The 19531-nt window shown below is 44.1% G+C and overlaps 1 protein-coding gene across 1 annotated transcript in view; it reads right to left on the reverse strand.

Moving 5' to 3' along the window:
* TUSC3 (tumor suppressor candidate 3) overlaps positions 1-19531 on the reverse strand; it is a 236664-nt gene that overhangs the window by 101210 nt on the left and 115923 nt on the right. The window lies entirely within an intron of this gene.

A 19531-nucleotide genomic window follows, 5' to 3' on the forward strand; every position in this document is an offset into this window, starting at 1 on the left:
CTCACCTTTTCATCAAAGCGTACCCTTCCACTGCATAAACCAGCTGGTTCTCCGACCCCTTGCCTGTTTACATCCTGCTATATAACCACCACCCCCTCGCTTGCACCTCTTGTAATCTGTCTGTCTCCCCTTCCTACTAGATTGTAAGCTCCTCCGAGTAGGGCCCTCTTCCCTCCTGTTGTCAAAGCCCACTTCTCTTCACATTTCACTCACTGCTCTCCTTTATTTCAACACCCAGTGACCATCTTCATACTCATCTCCATCATTGGCCTCAAGCCTCTAGTTGTATGTTGATTGGGTCCTCACTACTTACATTTAAGCTGTAATGTGTATTGATCTGTGGCGCTCTTTATTTGTACTGTATTTTTGTTATTTATTCAATGTTATGCCAAGTTTTGTCTCCCTGTATTGTTCCTTTGTACGGCGCTGCGAAACACTTGTGGCGCCTTATAAATAAAATTATAATAATAATAATAATAATACTTGAGTCCCAGGCCCCACCGCTCTGACCGAGGGTAGAGCCCGGGCAACTCTCCCCAGCAGCACGGTCACATCAGTCATTTACCCCCGCGGCCACCCGCCCCTTCATTGTCCGGCTTAAGCCCACCCGTTGCCCTGCTCCAAGTTGATTACAAGCCCGGGGGACGCCCGTCCCTTCACTGTCCAGCTTGAGCCCGCCCACCCGCTGCCAAGTTGATTACCATGCTGCATTCACCCGTCACAGCAAAGAAGTACCAGTGGACAACGAGGGACCGACATGAGGAAGACCAATGCAGAACATACAGGTCAGAGGTGCGCTCGGGGAGGGACGGGACACCAGCCCCCTGTACCACCAGCCTGTATTATTCTGCTTGTGATGTACACCTGGACTGACCCCTGCACCATTAGATTACTATACCCCTAATTACCTTACCCTTCATTTCCCTACTCCCATTTAGTAGTGGGGGGGCCCGGTCCCAAAATTCCTGGTGGCGGCCCTGCTCTTGCGGGCGATAATGACTAAAACTTCCCCCCGTCATTGTCTGTACTATATGCCCAATATTGACTATATCATAACTGAACAATATCGTTAATGATATCGCATAGTGTGTATGCACTATATTGTTTAGCCAGGAGCATATCATCTAGTGCAGGCATGGACAAACTATGGCACTATGGCACATCATGCCAGAACGTCCCCACTGGCGAGCACTGGTGGAGAGGGACTCCATCAGTATAAGACACGCTGCATCTCACACGCATGCCCATCCCAGTCTCTCAGCTACAGGGCGGCAGGACCCTGAACGTCTCTGCTTCTTGAAGACAGGCAGGGTTGGGAGGGTGGGTGTGTTGTGCGGGGAGGTGGGGGCAGGCATCGGCGACGGGGAACTGGGGGGGGGGCTCCGTTGGAACGGGGCGCGTGCGCACAAGATGCTTACGATGGTGTCGTTTCACAACAGCTGGAGGGCCAAAGTTTGGCCATGCCTAATCTAGTGCGTATGGAGCTTTAATGTATGATGATCTGGTCTCTATTGTTGCCATTGTATATTTTGAAATGTTGAGAAGTAGGTATTCAGGAAATCCTGCAAAATATGGTTAGTTTTGCAGGAAATCCATGTCTGGATTTAAATCCCACTTCCTGTTCACTTTTAAATCTCTAGCTCAAACATTGAAATGTGCATAGTCCCAACTATAACTTTGTGTACAATAATGTACTCAAATCATTTAGCGTGAATTAAAACAAGGGTTACGTGTTTAGAACAAAATAGAGCCGGATTAAAGGGGGAAGGTGCACACAGGGCAAGTGCCCAGAGACCCCTCTATCCTGTTTTGAGTGCATGCTACTGTAGAAATGTTAAATATTGACAGTTTGGTTTAACAAAAATTCAAATAAAGGTTTGACTACTGTATTTTAAGAGATGCTGCTTTTTGAAAATATCAAGTTTATGTACTACACGTATATATATATATATATATATGTGTGTGTGTGTGTGTGTGTGTGTGCGCACCTGCGTCAGTATAGGCAGCACAAAAGAACTTGCTATGGAAAAAAGTCACATCTGCTGCATCACAGCAATTGTATGCAGACTGATATACAAGTGTAGCATATCACATTGATCAGCAATGTGCCAAGAGGGGCTGTTTTGCACAATTGCAACTAAGAGTACACTTCTGTACCAATATATTTATGTGTGGGAAGAAAGGGTAGCACCCTGAGGAAACCCACCTAAACACAGGGGCAAACAAACTCCACACATTTAGAGGGGTCATTCTGATCTATTCGGACGGGGCCGAATTTGGCAACGTACCAATGGTTGAAGGACTGCACATGCTTTTGTGTGCATGTGGAAGTCCACTGTGCGAATGGCCGCAGCGATTTACAATGTCACCAGGCCGTTTGGACGGAGCGGGGGGGGGGGGGGGGGACACCAGTGTTGCCCACGGGAACCCCCAGAGTTTCATTGTGTGCCCTGGAGAAATCATTCAATGGATGCCGAAATCAGGGCATAGTGTCTTGGGGAGAAAAGAAATTTAACTCATGAACTTCAACTGTGAAGCTGTATTGCTAACCACTACATTAACTGTGCTGTGGTATGAAATAATGAGCATGATTCAGACCTGCTGCAAGTGTACACAGCCTAGCGAAAAGGTCAGCACCACCTGCCGCCCCCCTCCTTCCCCTGCCCATGCACATACCTCTGTGAGTGTAATAGTGGGTCTGCACAGAGGGTCTGCACATATACGCGCAGGCGCGGACCCTCCACCATCGAAAAAGCGGACAGATTTGAACACATACGAACAGGTCTGAATCAGCCTCAATATGCTGTCATGAGCTTTTCTATTGGCTACAGTTTTTGGCCCTGTCCATTTAAAAATAAGAATATTCTGCTATTCAGGTGAAGTCTGAGGTCAACATTGATTTGAAAAAAATCAGAGCACTATGATAAACGGAAGCTTCCAGCAGTACTTTAAAAGCTGGCTATTCCCATCCAGAAACAGTTTATTAATACTTCTAATGTTCCATATACACCAAACACACACTTTTATTATTCCTGTGAGACTAATGTAATTATGTCTCTATTTAATGAAAGAAAAAAATAATGATACTGTCTTTGGTACATGAAATAAAATTTCATTTGATGGATAGTAACTAAGAACTTGGTTACATTTAAATCTCCAGAGCAAAATCCAAATTTTGAATGTTCCTCCAATTTTGTAAGTGTAATGAAAGTAGAATGCCGGGTTATATATGGTAACTGACAGCAACGGGCCCACTGGGAAAGACAATGGGCATTTATTTCAAGGTAGAAAGAGATTATGAAAAACCAGGGAAAGAACTTACGAACTGAGCTGAAATGAAGCTGTCGGCACAAGGCCACTTACTGACAGTAGTTTGCGTTCAAACCTTTTTATGCCAATGCCTGTCAAGGTCAGTTGAAGTGATTAATACCTGGTTATAATCAAATGTTTTCCTACACATACACTTATATATAAACTGGCCTTGTAGTGAACAAAATCATTTTATTCCCATCAGGGTATCAGCTTTTTCAATATTACCTTTAAGCTATGATGTTTACCATTTTAGATGATATATATATATATATATATATATATATATATATGTCTAGTGTCTGATTTGTGTGTCTCCAAAACACTGCCATCTGTTGGCAGCGAGTGAAGCTGCATCTCTTTCTCTCTCACACATGCACAAACACAGAGGCAATCACAAGGTAGCAGACCAGCCACCACCAGCCATCGGAAGAGGGCACGCAGGCCAGCCACCACCAGCCATCGGAAGGGGGCACGCAGGCCAGCCACCACCAGCCATCGGAAGGGGGCACGCGCGCATGAGATGCTTGCACACCCTGTTCCAACGGAGCTCCCTGCCGCTGTCCACCGCCTCCCTGTCCCCAACGTCGATGCCCTCCACCGCCCCAAACCGCCCTAACCCTGCCCGTCTCCCTGAAGCAGAGACGGGCAGGGTCCAGCCCCCGAGAGACTGGGATGTGCGTGCGCATGAGACGCACTCGCGTCCCAGTCTGATGGAGTCCCTTATAAATGTAAATATGGGTCACATAACCAGAAAGAAAATAAGTAAATAGTCACTGTAATGTCACTTAACAAAGTAGATAAGTGTGTTACTGCCATCATGAGTAGATGGCAGAAATTATACAAACTTCCCAGTACCCTGAACCCTAGGCATTCACAATGATAGATCCATACAAAGTAGATCATTCAATGCAAAATACAACATGGCTAATGTCTGGGGTCTATTCTTACAGCACTGAAAATCCCTGTTTCAGAAAGCACGTCAGAAAACAGAGCATTACATGGCTTCCTCGAATTCAAGAAAGGTTATACATTGTCATTTTTATTATTATAGGATTTAGAGTATACACAAATGATATTCACACGGATGAGAACACTTCATTAGTGAGAGATGTTCTGACCAGTCAATTATCGCAGTACTGTAGACATAATGACCATTCCATTCCCAGCACCAGATCTAATAACTCTACTTTACTAGTCTCTTCTGTTCTTTGAAGAAAGCACTTCAATACCTATGCCCCGGGATTACCATTAAGTCAATATATCTTGAAATAGAAAATATAATATGATTTAGACAAAGCACATTTAGTTTCTGGTTTCATATATTCTGTATGGCTGTACAGTATTTTTCAAGTCAATCCATTTGGCAAACATTTAGGTAGAAGGTTCAAACTATCAGTCACATCTTCATTTACAAGAGTGTTTGATTTTATTTGATACTATAAAAAAAGCTTATGATCAGCTCAATGTAATTCCTTTGGCCCTGCTGCATGTATATAGTAAAGCATTTCTTATATTCATTTTTTCTTATTTAAAATTTTAGTGAAAAATGATAAATCTCATTAAGAGTTTCATACGCTGCATTGATTTAACATTTCCTTGATTACACTGCCTTAAAATATCACTTACTGGATAGGAGCCAATGAATAGTCAGGTTTTTTGAAAGTATTGGATGAAAGACATCTGAAATGTATAAAAATGTTCCATAGCAAATAGAAATCATACTTACCTACACTCCCGGAATGTTTGGAAGACCCCAAAATTTCAGGGAGGTTCTTCTGCATTATTGAATAATTAGATCAGCTTTCCCTGTCCAGCACACTTCCCCAGTGCAGCAGACAGTCTGGAGGCTTGATGTGTGGTGATGGTAACGACAGTGCAAGGATGCCATGGCTCATCGTGACTGCCAGAAATGAAGACTCTTTACCAATCTTGCTCCTGTCGTGGTGTTTCCAGGGGTCCGCTGTTCTTTGGTTGCTATCTCAACAGTGCTACGGGTGTGGGACAAGGGGTCTACACCAAAAAGGTCGACACCATTAGGTCAACAAACAAGAAGGTCAACATGCAAAAAGGGTCGACATACAAAAAGATGGACCTGTAAAAAGGTCAACATGTAAAAAGGTCTACACAAGCATTATGTCGACATGGGGAAGGTCGACAGTCAAAAGGTCGACATAGGTTTTTTTAACTTTTTTTTAGTTGAAATTGTAAACACAGTCAACATAGACACTGAAACGAAGCTCCGCGCCCCCTCGCCATGCTTCGGGCACTGTGCCTTGCTACGCCCGGCACACTATTTTATTCTCCCACCACGCCCTAGTGGATGGTAGGGCATAAAATACTGCCTGTCAGCACATGTTGGGTCCAAAAAAAGTGAAAAACCCCATGTCAACCTTTTGATTGTCGACCTAATGTTTGTGTCTACCTATTTGAATGGCAACCTTTTTGCATGTCGACCTAATAGTGTCGACCTAATGGTTGTTGACCTTTTTGGTGTAGACCCATTGTCCGGATCCACAGTGCCTCTAGTAGCTAGTGCTTGCATAGCAGAGCTGCACTGGGTGCTGCCATTTTCAAATGGGTGATATTATCATTGCACTACCAATTGCACACACTCTCCAGGACTCCTGACAGAAACAGCCAACCAGCAGCCCCTATTAAAGGACTTCCTGAAAGACTGGCTGTTGGCCAGTACAACGTCACTTCTTGCCTGCAGAAAGTGACTCTAGACTGTGCTCCACAGTGTCCTAACACTGTATCTAGGGGCTAATTCAGATTTGATTGCAAATAACTTTTTTTTTTCTCAAATGGACAAAACCATGCTGCATTACAGATGGGGCAAATGTAATGTGCAGAGAGAGTTAGATTTGGGTGGGTTATTTTGTTTGGTACTTGTTTCCTAGCACGGCCACAATCTTATGGATCGTGTACCTTTAAGTTAAGGTACACGATCCACACGATGGACCCGATTTCCTTTGAAATCAGGTCCATTTTGCCGGCATAGGTACAAAATCGGGGGCATCGCGTCGTTTGGAACCATTAACATTGGTCCCGACGCGACCGACGCGATGCCCCCGATTTCCCCATAGGCTTCAATGTTAAAATATTTTTTAACATTGAAATCGTGAGGATCGCGTCGGTCTTGTGCCATTATAATGGCACAATATGAGATGGACTTGATTAAGTCCATCTCACCTTTAAAAAAATGTGAAAAATGTGAAATGGGCCAATATGACCCATTTCACATTATAGATGTCCCCGTCGTCACCCCACGATAGACGCCAACCCGAAGCGTGGCGAGCGCAGCGAGCCCGCGAGGGGCGGCGGTGTGCGTCCTCCGACCTTTTCATTCCCCTACTATCCACTAGGGCGTGGAGTGAGAATAGAATAGTGTGGCGAGCGCAGCGAGCCACCGAGCCCGAAGCGTGGCGAGCGCAGCGAGCCCCGCGAGGGGACACGGATACCTTCACAGGTAAACGCGTCCCTTCGCGGGGCTCGCTGCGCTCGCCACGCTTCGGGCTCGGTGGCTCGCTGCGCTCGCCACACTTCTCTGTTCTCACTCCACGCCCTAGTGGACAGTAGGGGAATGAAAAGGTCGGAGGACGCGCACCGCCGCCCCTCGCGGGCTCGCTGCGCTCGCCACGCTTCGGGTTGGCGTCTATCGTGGGGTGGGGTTTACGTCGTTAAATTTGGGGGTCTAGGGAATATTTTACATTGAATCCAATGTAAAATCGGGTCCCAGGGACCCGATTTACATTTCATTCAATCAAAAAATCGGGTCGAAAAACGGGTCGGTCGCGTCGATCGCATCGCATGCGACCAAATCGCATGCGATGCGATCGACCCGATTTTTCCGACACGACCACCCCGATGTAAATCGGTGTGGCCGTGCTAGGAAACAAGTACCTTTTGTTTCTTTGCTGGGTAAATACTGTCTGCTTTATTTTTACACTGCAATTTAGATTTCACTCAGAACACATCTCACCCAAATCTAGATCTCTCTGCAAATGTTATTTCAGTGCCACCTGCAATGCAACATGATTTTTATCCATTTAGGAAAAAATGTGCTTTGCGATTAAGTCTGAATTAGGCCCCTAATCCATCTTTCACAGGCAGTAGTCGAGTCCCAGCCCGGCATCTGCATAGCCCTGTCTCTAGCACAGCCGGGACTAGCTTAGTTTTCAGCACAGCCAGTTCCAGCACAGTCTTCAGCACAGCTATATTCAGCCCTGACAACAAATACACTTCCAGAAAAGCTACTAGCACTATGGATCCTTATGACACCTGGGTGACTGATTGGATGCATGAGACATGATGCACACACTTGTGCCAACCCAGCCTAAAAGGGTTTTGATAATCTGGGCCATTAAGTAGGTCGTGGTGCTTACACTGTTTTTCGGTATGCTAGTAAACCACCACCTCCTGCAGAAGTCCCAAATCAATTTTTTGCCCACCCTTAACCAGTAGCTATCCTGTGTAAAGTTAAAATGAACCATAGAAATAATGTCATTTAGGAACCATGACATGTTAAACCAGTGTAGGAGACTGCATTTCTAGAATTAGCTTTGGATAGACTAAAAAGGTTTTCTTCTGAGAGAAATCTTAAATCTGGAACAGGAAATCTCTTCGCTCCTTGACCAACACAAGCAACACCCCACTTATGATTTACTTGTACAAATTAATTCTCTCACAGGTAGACTTAACACAATCTTATCCCGTAGATCTGCTAATCTTCTTAAAAAACTTCAACAGAAATGCTATGATAAAGCAGATAAATCGGACTCAATATTGGCAAGTAAACTAGACAGAAAGAAATTGTCTAGTCTGATTGCCAAGATCAAAGGTCATAGCTCAGGTAATATTACCTATGATCCACAACAGATAATAACAGAATTTTATAATTATTATGAGAAGCTACAGTATATAACCAAAAGGGCCCTTCTGCCATCTCTGATCTTTCTTGCTCCCTTCTCTCAATGAATAAAAAATCTTAGAGTTGAATGCAGACATATCAGAAGAAGAAATTCTATCTGTCATTAAGGGCCTTAAAATTTCCTCCGCCCCTGGTCCAGATGGATTTACCCCTCAATATTATAAAAAATGCGCATCCCTTCTTACTTCTTTCCTGAAATCTTTCGGTTTTGTTTCCAAGCACGGCGCCCATCGCATAAGATTGTATGCCTTAATTAAGGCATACAATCTTATACGATCACATACAATTGAAAAGATTTTTAATTGTATGTACAATATCGCATCTTATGGATCTCATCTTATGGATCTTATGCATCCATAAGATGCATAAGATCCATGAGAACCATAAGATGCCATAAGATAATAGATCCATCAACACCAACCCGAAGTGTGGCGAGCGCAGCGAGCCCGCGAGGGGCGGCGGCACGCGTCCTCCGACCTTTTCATACCTCCACTATCAATGTCGGCGTGAAGTTGATTTTATATACTGTGGCGAGCGCAGCGAGCCACCAAGTCCAAAGCGTGGCGAGCGCAGCGTGACCCTCGAGGGGACGCGGACTACTTCACATGTATTCCGCGTCCCCTCGCCACGCTTCGGGTTCGCTGTGCTCGCCACACTATATAAGATCAACTCCACGCCGATGTGGATATTGGGGGTATGAAAAGGTCGGAGGACGCGTACCGCCGCCCCTCGCGGGCTCGCTGCACTCGCCACGCTTCTGGTTGGCGTCAATGATGGGGTGGCGTTAACAATGGGGGGGGGATTTCACCCATGAGGGGGGGGTAGCAATTAAAATTGGGGTTTTGGGGGCTTTTTACATTGGAATCAATGTAAAATTGGGTCTCAGGGACCATTTCACAATTATTCCAATGTAAAAATCTCGTCGATCGCGTCGATCGCATCGCATGCATCTTATACCGCACAAACACATAAGATGCATGCAATGCTTGTGATATCGGCCCGACACATACAATCTAGATCGTGGGCGCCGTGCTAGGAAACGAGTACCAATCTTTCTTTAATGATCTTTTAGATGGTGCTTCCTTTGACGCTTTGACCTCCTTGGCCAACATAATAGTAATTCCAAAACCAGACAAGGACCCACTCTTGGTATCCAACTATAGACCTATATTCTTGCTTAACGTGGGTATTAAAATTTACGCAAAGCTGTTGGCGAACAGGTTGGGTCCTTTGCTCCCTGGCCTGGTCCACACAGACTAGATAGGCTTTATAACTGGTCGACAAGCGTATGATAATACTCGACGCACAATTGATCTAATCCATGAAATTTATAAAAAAAAGGCTCTGGCTTTGGTCTTAGGTCTAGACGCTGAAAAAGCCTTCGACCGGGTTCAATGGCCTTTTATGTACTCTTTAAACAATAGTTTTGTCTGGTAGCTTTTTTAAAGGCATTTCAGTCCTTTATGACAAACCAAAAGCTGCTGTGTTGGCCAATGGGGTTGCTTCTTTTTTCTATCTTCAACAAAACTCATCAGGGGTGCCCCCCTTTCCCCACTAATTTTTGCACTATCAATTGAGCCACTTGCTGCACACATAAGAGCGAACCCTAATATAAAAAGGATTAAGATAGGTGACACAAAGCACAAAATCGCTCTTTAGGAAGATGATGTTTTGCTAACGATCTCTGACCCAATCCACTGCACATTTCTACATATATGATGGGATTGCCCAGTTTAAATCCCGCTCTGGCAAAATATTGCAGATCTGGCTAACTCCATTTTTATCTAGACATATTCCTTTCAAAGCTGGATTTTTTCTTCTTTCCATGGATATCCCAGAAACATCTCACGTGCAGAACAAATTGTTCACTCAAATAGTTCTCGCAACCAGATCCTGTACTGTGGGCCAATGGAGATCATTGGATCTTCCAACATTGGCTGAAATCTCTACCAAAATCTAACATATCCATTTGATGGAATACATTACCAGCATTTTGAAAGGCTCTTCTACAAAATGTATTAAGGTCTGGGAACCCTGGACCACTTACTTCAATGTCCGTCCGGCTTTTCAATAAATTGACCTGGGTATTTATCCTGTCTGACCTTCCAGGGGATTGTGCTATTGACCTTCCGGTGATTGTATTTTCCAGCCAGGTTGGGTCCCTTTTTCTCTTCCTTTTATCCCCAGTTCTCCCCCCCCCTTTTGTCTATGTAATATGTTAAATGTACACATGTATTGATATTTTTTATTTTACTGTGAAACCTCTATGTAGGTTTTCTAGTGGTGCTCATTCTCTGTATTCATGGCATCTCACTAATACAACTTATTTCAACGAAAAGGTTTTCTTCTGAGCTGTGGTATAATGATATGTATGTAAGTTATGACTGGAAGGATAGTTCCTCCACCTGTATAAACTTGGGTTTAATTAGGCAAGTAACTTGCTTCGCCTGGCAACATCCAATAAAAGTATTGTGAATAACCGATGTGCCAGCTGTGAAAGCAGATACACATTAGATAATTGGTATGAATGCTACCCCTTTTAAAGGTAGAAAACCACTGGGGTTCATAGAGCATAATCAATCCTGTGGCGACAGAGCATCAGAGCATTCCCTATTCACTTTACTATGTGACCGAGAGTGACTAGTAACAATAACACTAGTATTCAAAGCATCCAAACAATGTATTATACCACCATCTAAAAGCTGGGCGTCGATCTAACATTAGTGTTCTAATGAGACAGTTACTTGGCACTCTGACCTTTGACAAATTTCCTGATGTGAACTTCTGCTTTCTATCATGACTCATGGCCTGACCATCCTAGGTTACCTGTTGCCTAGAGCCATGACCTGTCAGCCTACCAAAGCCTACCAACTCCATGCGGGTAGGGTGATGGTGTCTTCTAGTGAAGACCAGATGCCCATTAATCTCCACCCCTTCTTAGCCACTGCTAATAGCTAACAGCGCAGTCAGGGATATCAGCTACAATTTCTGTCATGTAGTAGAAAATATGATAACATGAGATCCACAAACAGCCTCCAGGAACTGTGCAACAGGAAATATACACCCTTTAGTCCCTATTCCTCATCATGTCAACTTACATTACCTTAGCTACTGTATGACTTAAAATAAGCCAGTATGATAAACAATGTCAAAACAATGGAAAACAATGTCTGGGTGCTATCATGATGCAAATTAAAGGCCAATACTGGAATATTAGCTTTTATTTAGATTTCCTGCAAGAAGAGAACCAGAAACATGGCTTAACTGGAGAAGTCTGGGATTAGAGTGTTTTGTGAATGTCACTTCTATATACAGAGTGCACAGTATTTATCTTGTTTGCTTCAGATACTATTTTGCCTGAGAAGGTTAACAATAAGTTTTCTTTGACGTGACTGATGCTGGCCTATAAAGTGTGGCCAGCATTAAGAGCCAAAGGTAAGAAGGCATTCGTTAACCTTTCAAGTCGTCACGTTTTATAGCAAAGAGTAAACAATTTACTGCAGGTAACTGGATACCCCCATTGGCTAATTTAATATTTAAAACAAAACACATTCAACCCAACAATCAATATTATTGTAAAACACCAGCATATTTGAATAACAATAAATGTACAGATATAGGGACTTATTCTTAAAATGAGCAAAACCATGTGCACTACAGGTTGTAGATGTAACATGTGCAGAGAGAGTTAGATTTGTGTGAGTTATTTCGTTTCTGTGCAGGGTAAATACTGGCTGCATTATTTTTACACAGCAATTTAGATTTCAGTTTTAACACACTCCACCTAAATTTAACTCTCTCTGCACGTTACATCTGCCCCACCTGCAGTGCACATGGTTTTGCCCATTTTGAGAACAAATTTGTACTGCGATCTGAATAAGGGCCTTATAGTCTTAGTTTATTAATACTCATTATATAGATAATTGCTTTCCATATTAATCAATTTAATTGTATTCAGTCTGTATTTTAATCACTAGATAATAATGCACATGATGTGGCAAATAAAACCTGGCTAGGGCAGATTACCCAATTGCACTTTCATATGTGACATGCGGTTATAGGAGATTTCCTGCCTTTGGCTGTCTCAATGCCGGCAACCTTACCCTACCGGGACTTACAGTATGACAAGTCTACTCTGGATAGAAACAAGGATTTATGGGTTTATGTACTAAGCCAAGCATCAGGTTCCGATCATGTTTTTGCCTGAAACCTAAAAGGGCAATGATTTAGTGAACCACTGCTAGTAAAAGAATTGCCATTTTAAATTTTGGGCATAAACAATATTATAAGATTAGCATATAAACACTGTGAAGTTCTTCCAAAGTTTTTTTTTTATTAGGACTCCACATTATCCACTTGCCTGGCATAGTCAAATTAGGAGTGATCAGTCAGTAATGCCGACTGGGTGGCTGCCGGAAGATAATCTTCAGCAGCTGATAATATCAGAGGGACCTCCCACAGTATCCCAAGGTGTGCCGATCACTGATCCATTACTGCAGGAAACCCAGTGACTACCCCCACGCAGCATCTGCATAGAGAAGCAGCCGCTTGGACATATACACTAGTGGAACCCGTCTACCAGCATCCCCTATTATCATCATTTACATTCCAAAGTTTTACGGTATACCACAGTATGTTTCTATAAAAATGTGTTGTTGTTTTAAAAAAAAAAAAAATCATATTGGATGTGTTTTGAAAAGATGTTATTGACCTAATGTAATCTTAAAAGAACAGACAATTTCTGAGCAGTTTTGGGAAAAATATTTGCCAATGAAGTGGTAACGAGCAATTTTCAGTAATTTTCCTGTTGGTTGAAAATGGATAAATGAAAAACAAAACAAATGAAGAAATAGATTGTGACATTTGTATATTGTAACGCAGGCCTGGACAACCTGTATCTTTCTAGTTATTGTGAAACAACAGGCCCCACATGCTATTCTAAAGGGCCAAGCTGAAATAGCTACCAGGGTCTGCAGGGAATTGTATGCACATGAAAAGCTTTGGCTTGTCCAAGCCTGTCCTACACATTTTCTAGAAAAATCTGGAATAATAGAGTTTATTCTAGCATCCTCCACCTTTCAAAACCGGTGCGGTTCTTTTTTTTCTGCCTCTGGTATTGATCTCTGCTTTTTGTGCTTCTAGCGCAATCCTGTCTGTATCTCAGAAATGAGGTACAGACCAGATTGTGCTGGAAGCACCACAACAGAGACCCACATCCCAGATGCACTGTGCCGGTTTTGAAAGGTGTAGGGTGCTAGAATGAATCATAGATAAAAGGAAACAGTACAGTGCATCTACTATATGAAAGATATTCTTTAAAAAATATCTGTCCCAATAACATTTTCAAGACCAGATTCCAAAACATTCAAAAATGTTGACAAGTTTGTTAATTAATTACATTTTGACAAGAATGACAGCTGCTCATTTCAGTTCAGCGGGCGTGCATATATTTCTCTACTCTCTTTAATAAATCAAGTGTGTATTTTACATGTCAGCACAAACTAGTTCCCTATTACTTATTTACATGTTCACTGGTATCACTTTTTATACCATATAAACATACTGTACTGTATTTTCTCTTTATCATAAATAAAATAATTTGTAGCTGTTCTCTTCTGCTGCTATATCTAGAGATGAACTGGAGCTAACAGATAAATGTTACATATTAAAATGTAAAGTTATGGTGCCTATATACACAAGAGATATGGCATGCGATCCATGCGATTTCGATAAATCGCCATGACAAATCGCAGGGATTGAATGCAATCGCATTTGTCACCCGACGCAATGCTCAGGCTCGACGGTGAAATGTCACTTCTATAGGTATTATGTGTTGCACATAATATATATCCTATTGAATGTGCAATTGCATGTGGTTTTTAACCACATGCGATCGCTTGCAATGCGATCTGCAGCAGCGGTAGTCAATGGAACGGCTGTCAGCCGGAGGGATGGTGGGCGGCGGTGTAGACGAGCGGGCAGCAGGAGTGCTGGCGGACGGTGGTAGTCAGTGGCCGGCAGCAGATTTTGAAGAAAAAAAAAACACTTCAAAAGACTAGGCGGTCCCCTGATTGGCTGAGAGAGCTTGCTCTCAGCCAATCAGTGGCGCCTGAATGTGAGCCTTCTTATTGGCTGAGAGCTCTCAGTGTTTTGGATTTTTTTATCAAATTCTGCCGCTGACTACCGCCTCCTGCCACCTGCTCCACTACACCAATGCCCGCCAGTTCTCTTCCAGCACCTGATGTGTCATCTGAAGTGCCATGCAAAAAAGCACTTAAGATGCGATCGGATGTGATGGGAAATCGTAATGCGATGTCGCATTGCATCTGATTGCACAAATATATAGGCATCATTAGATTAGTTTGACCTGATTCACTGATACATTTGAAGACAAGAAATGCAAATGTTAGGATTGCTTTATCTGCATAAAAATGAAAAAAAAAAGAGTCATCAATTCCAATTCATCAACAGTACACAGCCTACATGTTGTCAGCTGCCACCACCCCCCCCCCCCCCCCCCCCCCCCCCGAGCAGGGAACACCACATTTGCATTCCCAGGGAAACACTAAGCATTTTCATGGGGACGCCATGAAATTGTTGAGTATTAAAGTGGATAGAGATGTTACAGGTAGAGATGCCATCTATTACCGATGATTCATAATCATTGATGGTTTATGGTTGATGTACAATACCTTTGCCATCAATGTGGTAGAGCCAGATGGTTTCCTCATATCGATGGCACAGCATAGTTGAATAGGGTATATTTTTTCATTTTCCCCAAGGTGCCAGAACATGTAGCATAGCTCCACTCCCAGGTTCTGATTGGCCTATGGGCCAGTTAGTCAAAGAAAAGGCCATCAATGGATATCCAAAGCATAGTACAGTATGCTACCATCAATGACCACTTGCAATATTGGCATCGACAACCATCAATGGCAACCACACCGATGGCCATCTCTAATTACAGGCCGAGGGGTCTATGTACTAAGCCTTAAATAGAGTTAAAGGAGATAAAGGGCAGGATGTAATGACGCCCGGGATGTTGGGTGATCTTTTTAAAGGGGCAATCATTTACAAGACAAAAACCATGTCATGTAAATGATTGCTCCTTTAATAAAACACCCAAGTTCCGACAGCATCCCACACGGCTGCCGAACTCTGGCGCCATTATATCCTGCCCTTTATCTGCCACCCAAAGTACCAGACAATCAGCTCCTAACTGTCATGTTACAGGCTAGGTTTTCAATGGCAGTTAGGAACTGGTCAGTTTGAACATTATTTCTGTCCTCTTTATCTTTCTCCATGCTTAGTACTGCGACGCTGAGTTTAAAAAATGACAAGAGCTGAATGGTTACTTCTTTATCTCTCTCTCTCTCTCTCTCTCTCTCTCTCTCTCTCTCTCTCTCTCTCTCTCTAAGGCTATCTAAATCTGCCCAAGTATGAGAAAGTTAAATTGAGTAGGAGTCCATAACCATGATTTTGTTTCAACCAGCCAGATCTGAAGATAAATCTGCATGTGTATGGCCACCTTTAGTGAGTGGCTACAACAGGCTCCCTTTTCAGCAATGATGTAACATACAGAGACAACCTGATATAATACGTACAATATAATATTGTTGAAAACAATCTATGCTCTACTACTGTAACAGCATCTGGTGAACTGCAGGTCATAAAAACTGCATGTAATGGTTTTTTTCGCTGAAAGTTTCACTTTTTTTAAGCCGGTATACTGGAGTGCTGGTTTGTTGGTTTGAGGCAGTTCACTTCACAAATGTATTTATTATTTACAGCTTTCTATATAGCGCAGCATATTCCATTGCGCTTTATAATTGGATACAGTGATAAAACAAACTGAGAAGTATCAAACGACATAGAGGTAGGAGGGCCCTGCTCGCAATTTACAGTATATTCATATTTGTCAAGCACACAGTATGTATTTCTATGCTATGAACAAGCTGAACATTCTTTCTCTTGGGGGTATATTCAATGCATGTCGAAACTGCCGTCTTGCTGAAAAGATGGCAGTTTTTGACATGAATAGATCGGAAGGGGTTCTGATCTATTCAATGCTAGCTGTTTTTTTCGGCAGGTCGAAATGTTTCGGGTGAGCAGCAGAAGCTAACTTGGCGCCGTCCTCCTCTCCGCCGCCACCCACACCCTCCTGCCCCCTCCTGTACCCACCCGATGCCGGGTGAGAGCAGCTTACCCGTCCCCGTCTAGGCTCCTGCTGCCTCCTGCTGCCACGCTCACATGGATCCGGCATCAATTGAATGACACCATGGTGTCCAAATTCCTTTTTTTTTTCACATACTGTGGGTCTTAAAAATATATTTGAAGTGTTAAAATCCTTTCTGAGCATTGGAACAGAATTAATGATACAGATGTATTTTTCTATGCCAAACTAGGGATGGCCATCGATGCAGTCACCATCGATGGCGATACTGCAACCAGCCATCTATATTAATAAACTATGCGATGAACGACCATTGATAGTTTTACCTATTGATGGTCATCCATTTTCTTTGACTGACTGGCCCCTGGGCCAATCAGAACATGGGGTAGGGCTTGATCGGTGTCAGGGGCGGAGCTATGCTCCGTGTCTCAGCACACTGGAAAAAAAAAGAAAAACCTTGGTTTTGCTGTGCCATCGATGGAGTGAAACCATCTGGTTCTCCCCATTAATGGCAAGAGTATTTGACATCGGCCATAAACCATCAATGATTTTGAATCATCGAGCCAGCCATATGCCGACTAATGCTATACTATATAATGCAGGTAGCAATGCCAATACGTACGCATTATCTGCTGACTGCGCATGTGTTGCGATCACACTCAGTTCACACCAAGGTACTGTTGCAGTGATAAATAAGCTGCAAAGTGACTGACAGGAAGGGACTGTTTGGGCGATATAATGGAAAGTGGTATCAAATTTCAGGTCTGTCGCAACATTTATTTGTCGGTGGCTTGGTGACTGCTTGCAATCTCGTACACAGAAAATAAGGAGTCAGCATTGTAGCACTCGCTGCCATACACCCAGGGAATTTTTGTTCCTGAAAATCTTCATGGTAGCTGCGATGGAGTATGCAGCTGCTGAGATATTGTTATGGCTCTTGTGGGCATCAATGTTTTTTTCTGGGCAGCTGATAAACTTGTGTTGCCTCACCAGTGGCGTGCTGGGCAGGGGGGCAGGGTGCCAGTTGCCCCCCAGGCCAGCACACTGTACCTGTTTGGGGCCGCAGGTGTGTGCTGCGCTTGCACATTCATGTGGCCAGGAGGCTTTGCAGCGTGTGCTCCTCGCTGCACTGATATCTCTGACAGCCGTTCAGTCTGTTCAGGGACACACACAGCCAGGGCCGGTACTAGGGTGTCCGGCGCCCTCCTGCAAACCATAAATTTTGCGCCCTTTCACATTGCCATTGAAACAAGCTGCAGCCTGATTGTGGGAGCGTATGCAACATGCGATCCTATGGAGGATCTCGGGTGCATGTACATGTATGCATACACCATCTTAGTGCTGTGTCGGCAAAATGTTGTAGGCACTAAAGGTGCCCATACATGCTGCGAGAATGGGCATACGTTATGGGCTAGATCGCATTGCACGGCATGCATGCAATGTGTATGCGATGCGATCCGAAAGCAGTACAAAAAGTATGTGCAGCACATTTTTTTTACTGTGTGATGCGATGCCCGTGGGAGTGCACATCGCATCGCACGCTGCTATTATTAAATCCAGCCCATTATTTAAAAAGTGTCTAAATTAATATAAAAAAATCTACAATTAGTAAAAAAAATTGTTATAAACATGTATAATAAAAGACTCACTGTTCTTTTGCTGTTTAACTCTTGTGCAGTCCCTCCTCTTCTATCTGCGTAGGCAGGACGCTGAGGACGCCATTACACCCCTCTCGTGACTGAGGGGGAAAGGAGGGGAGAGAAGGAGCAGATGGAGGGGAGGAGATAGAGGGGGCTGAGTGTTGAGGATTGGCAGCGGCACTGGCACAGCACACTGAGAAGAGGAAAGGAAGGGGATGCGGCGCTGCTGCCTGTTCGTCATATGATTGACAGCTGACAGGCGCAGGAAGCAATGGGTAGGGGGCGGATCCGGACATGACATGTTATCCAGGCATTCACAGACAGCGCTACATGCCTCAGCGCAAGTGTCCGCGAGGAAGAGGGGGCAGGTCGCAGGAGGAGGACAGTGTGTGCGCGGTGCATGGAGCTGCTCAGCCTCTCCATACTGCCGCCCGCTGTCAGACAGGCACTGCGGGCGGCGTGCAGGAGGCAGTGACAGTGAGGGCTGAGGCAGCTTTAGCAGAGAAGGGAGGGAGACTGCGCCTTTTCAGCATGGCGCCTCCCTGCTTTGCAGGAGCTGCTGAGTGGGTAGCGCCGGCCCTGCACACAGCGCAGCCATGACGGAGCCTATACAGCTGCAAGACTTGATTACTAGGGCCAGCCCCTCTGACTCCTGGGACCAGCCACCAATGAGCTGAGCTCCCATACAGGATGGCCCCTCCCCTCCTGTGTCCCGACCTCCTACTCTTCTCTCCTCCCGGGCAGCATGAAATGAATTCTGCTCCCTCCCTTCTCCACCCTGTACAGAAGCTGCCCCCCTAGATGAGTTCTTTAGTGGAAAGAGTCATGTGTAGGGATATGTGGGTGGGAGCTGTTGTTTTCTTCGTTAAATGTGTGTCTGACTTTATGTGGAAAAATTTGTGTCATTGTGTTATCTTGTTTAGTGTGTGTGTGTGTACTATGTATCTGCATGTGAGTGTAATAATATATGTGTAACTTGCATACATGATGTGTGTGGGGGAGTTATCTTGTTTAGTGTGTGTGTGTGTGTGTGTGTGTGTGGACTATGTGTTTGCATGTGAGTGTAATAATATATGTGTAACTTGCATACATAATGTGTGTGGGGGAGGGGGGGGTTTGCTGGTATTTTCTTTATTATATGTGTGTGTGGAAAAATACATCCGTGTTGTTGTTGGAAGGGGGGGCTTGTTGTTTTTGTGTGTGTAACTAATTGTGCATGTATTTAAGGGGCGGGCAGGGCCGTAGCCCAGACCGCCAAACCGCGGAGGGTGCCATAATCCCCATACCATCCTTCTGTAACATGGTATTAGCAGCGACCTCTGTTCCTCATCTCACACTGCTGCTCTGTCCCCTGCCATCCTGGGAATCCATGCTGTGGTGCAAAAATATAATTTTTGGGTCCCCCTCCTCCACTCCAACCCAGGCTCACAGTATGCCACAAAGCAGTGGGTGGAAGCAGTTGCCCCTTTAGTCCTT

The sequence above is a fragment of the Crinia signifera genome, chromosome 1, assembly GCF_055691185.1.
Source record: "Crinia signifera chromosome 1, ASM5569118v1, whole genome shotgun sequence".
In the NCBI taxonomy this organism is placed as follows: Eukaryota; Metazoa; Chordata; class Amphibia; order Anura; family Myobatrachidae; genus Crinia; species Crinia signifera.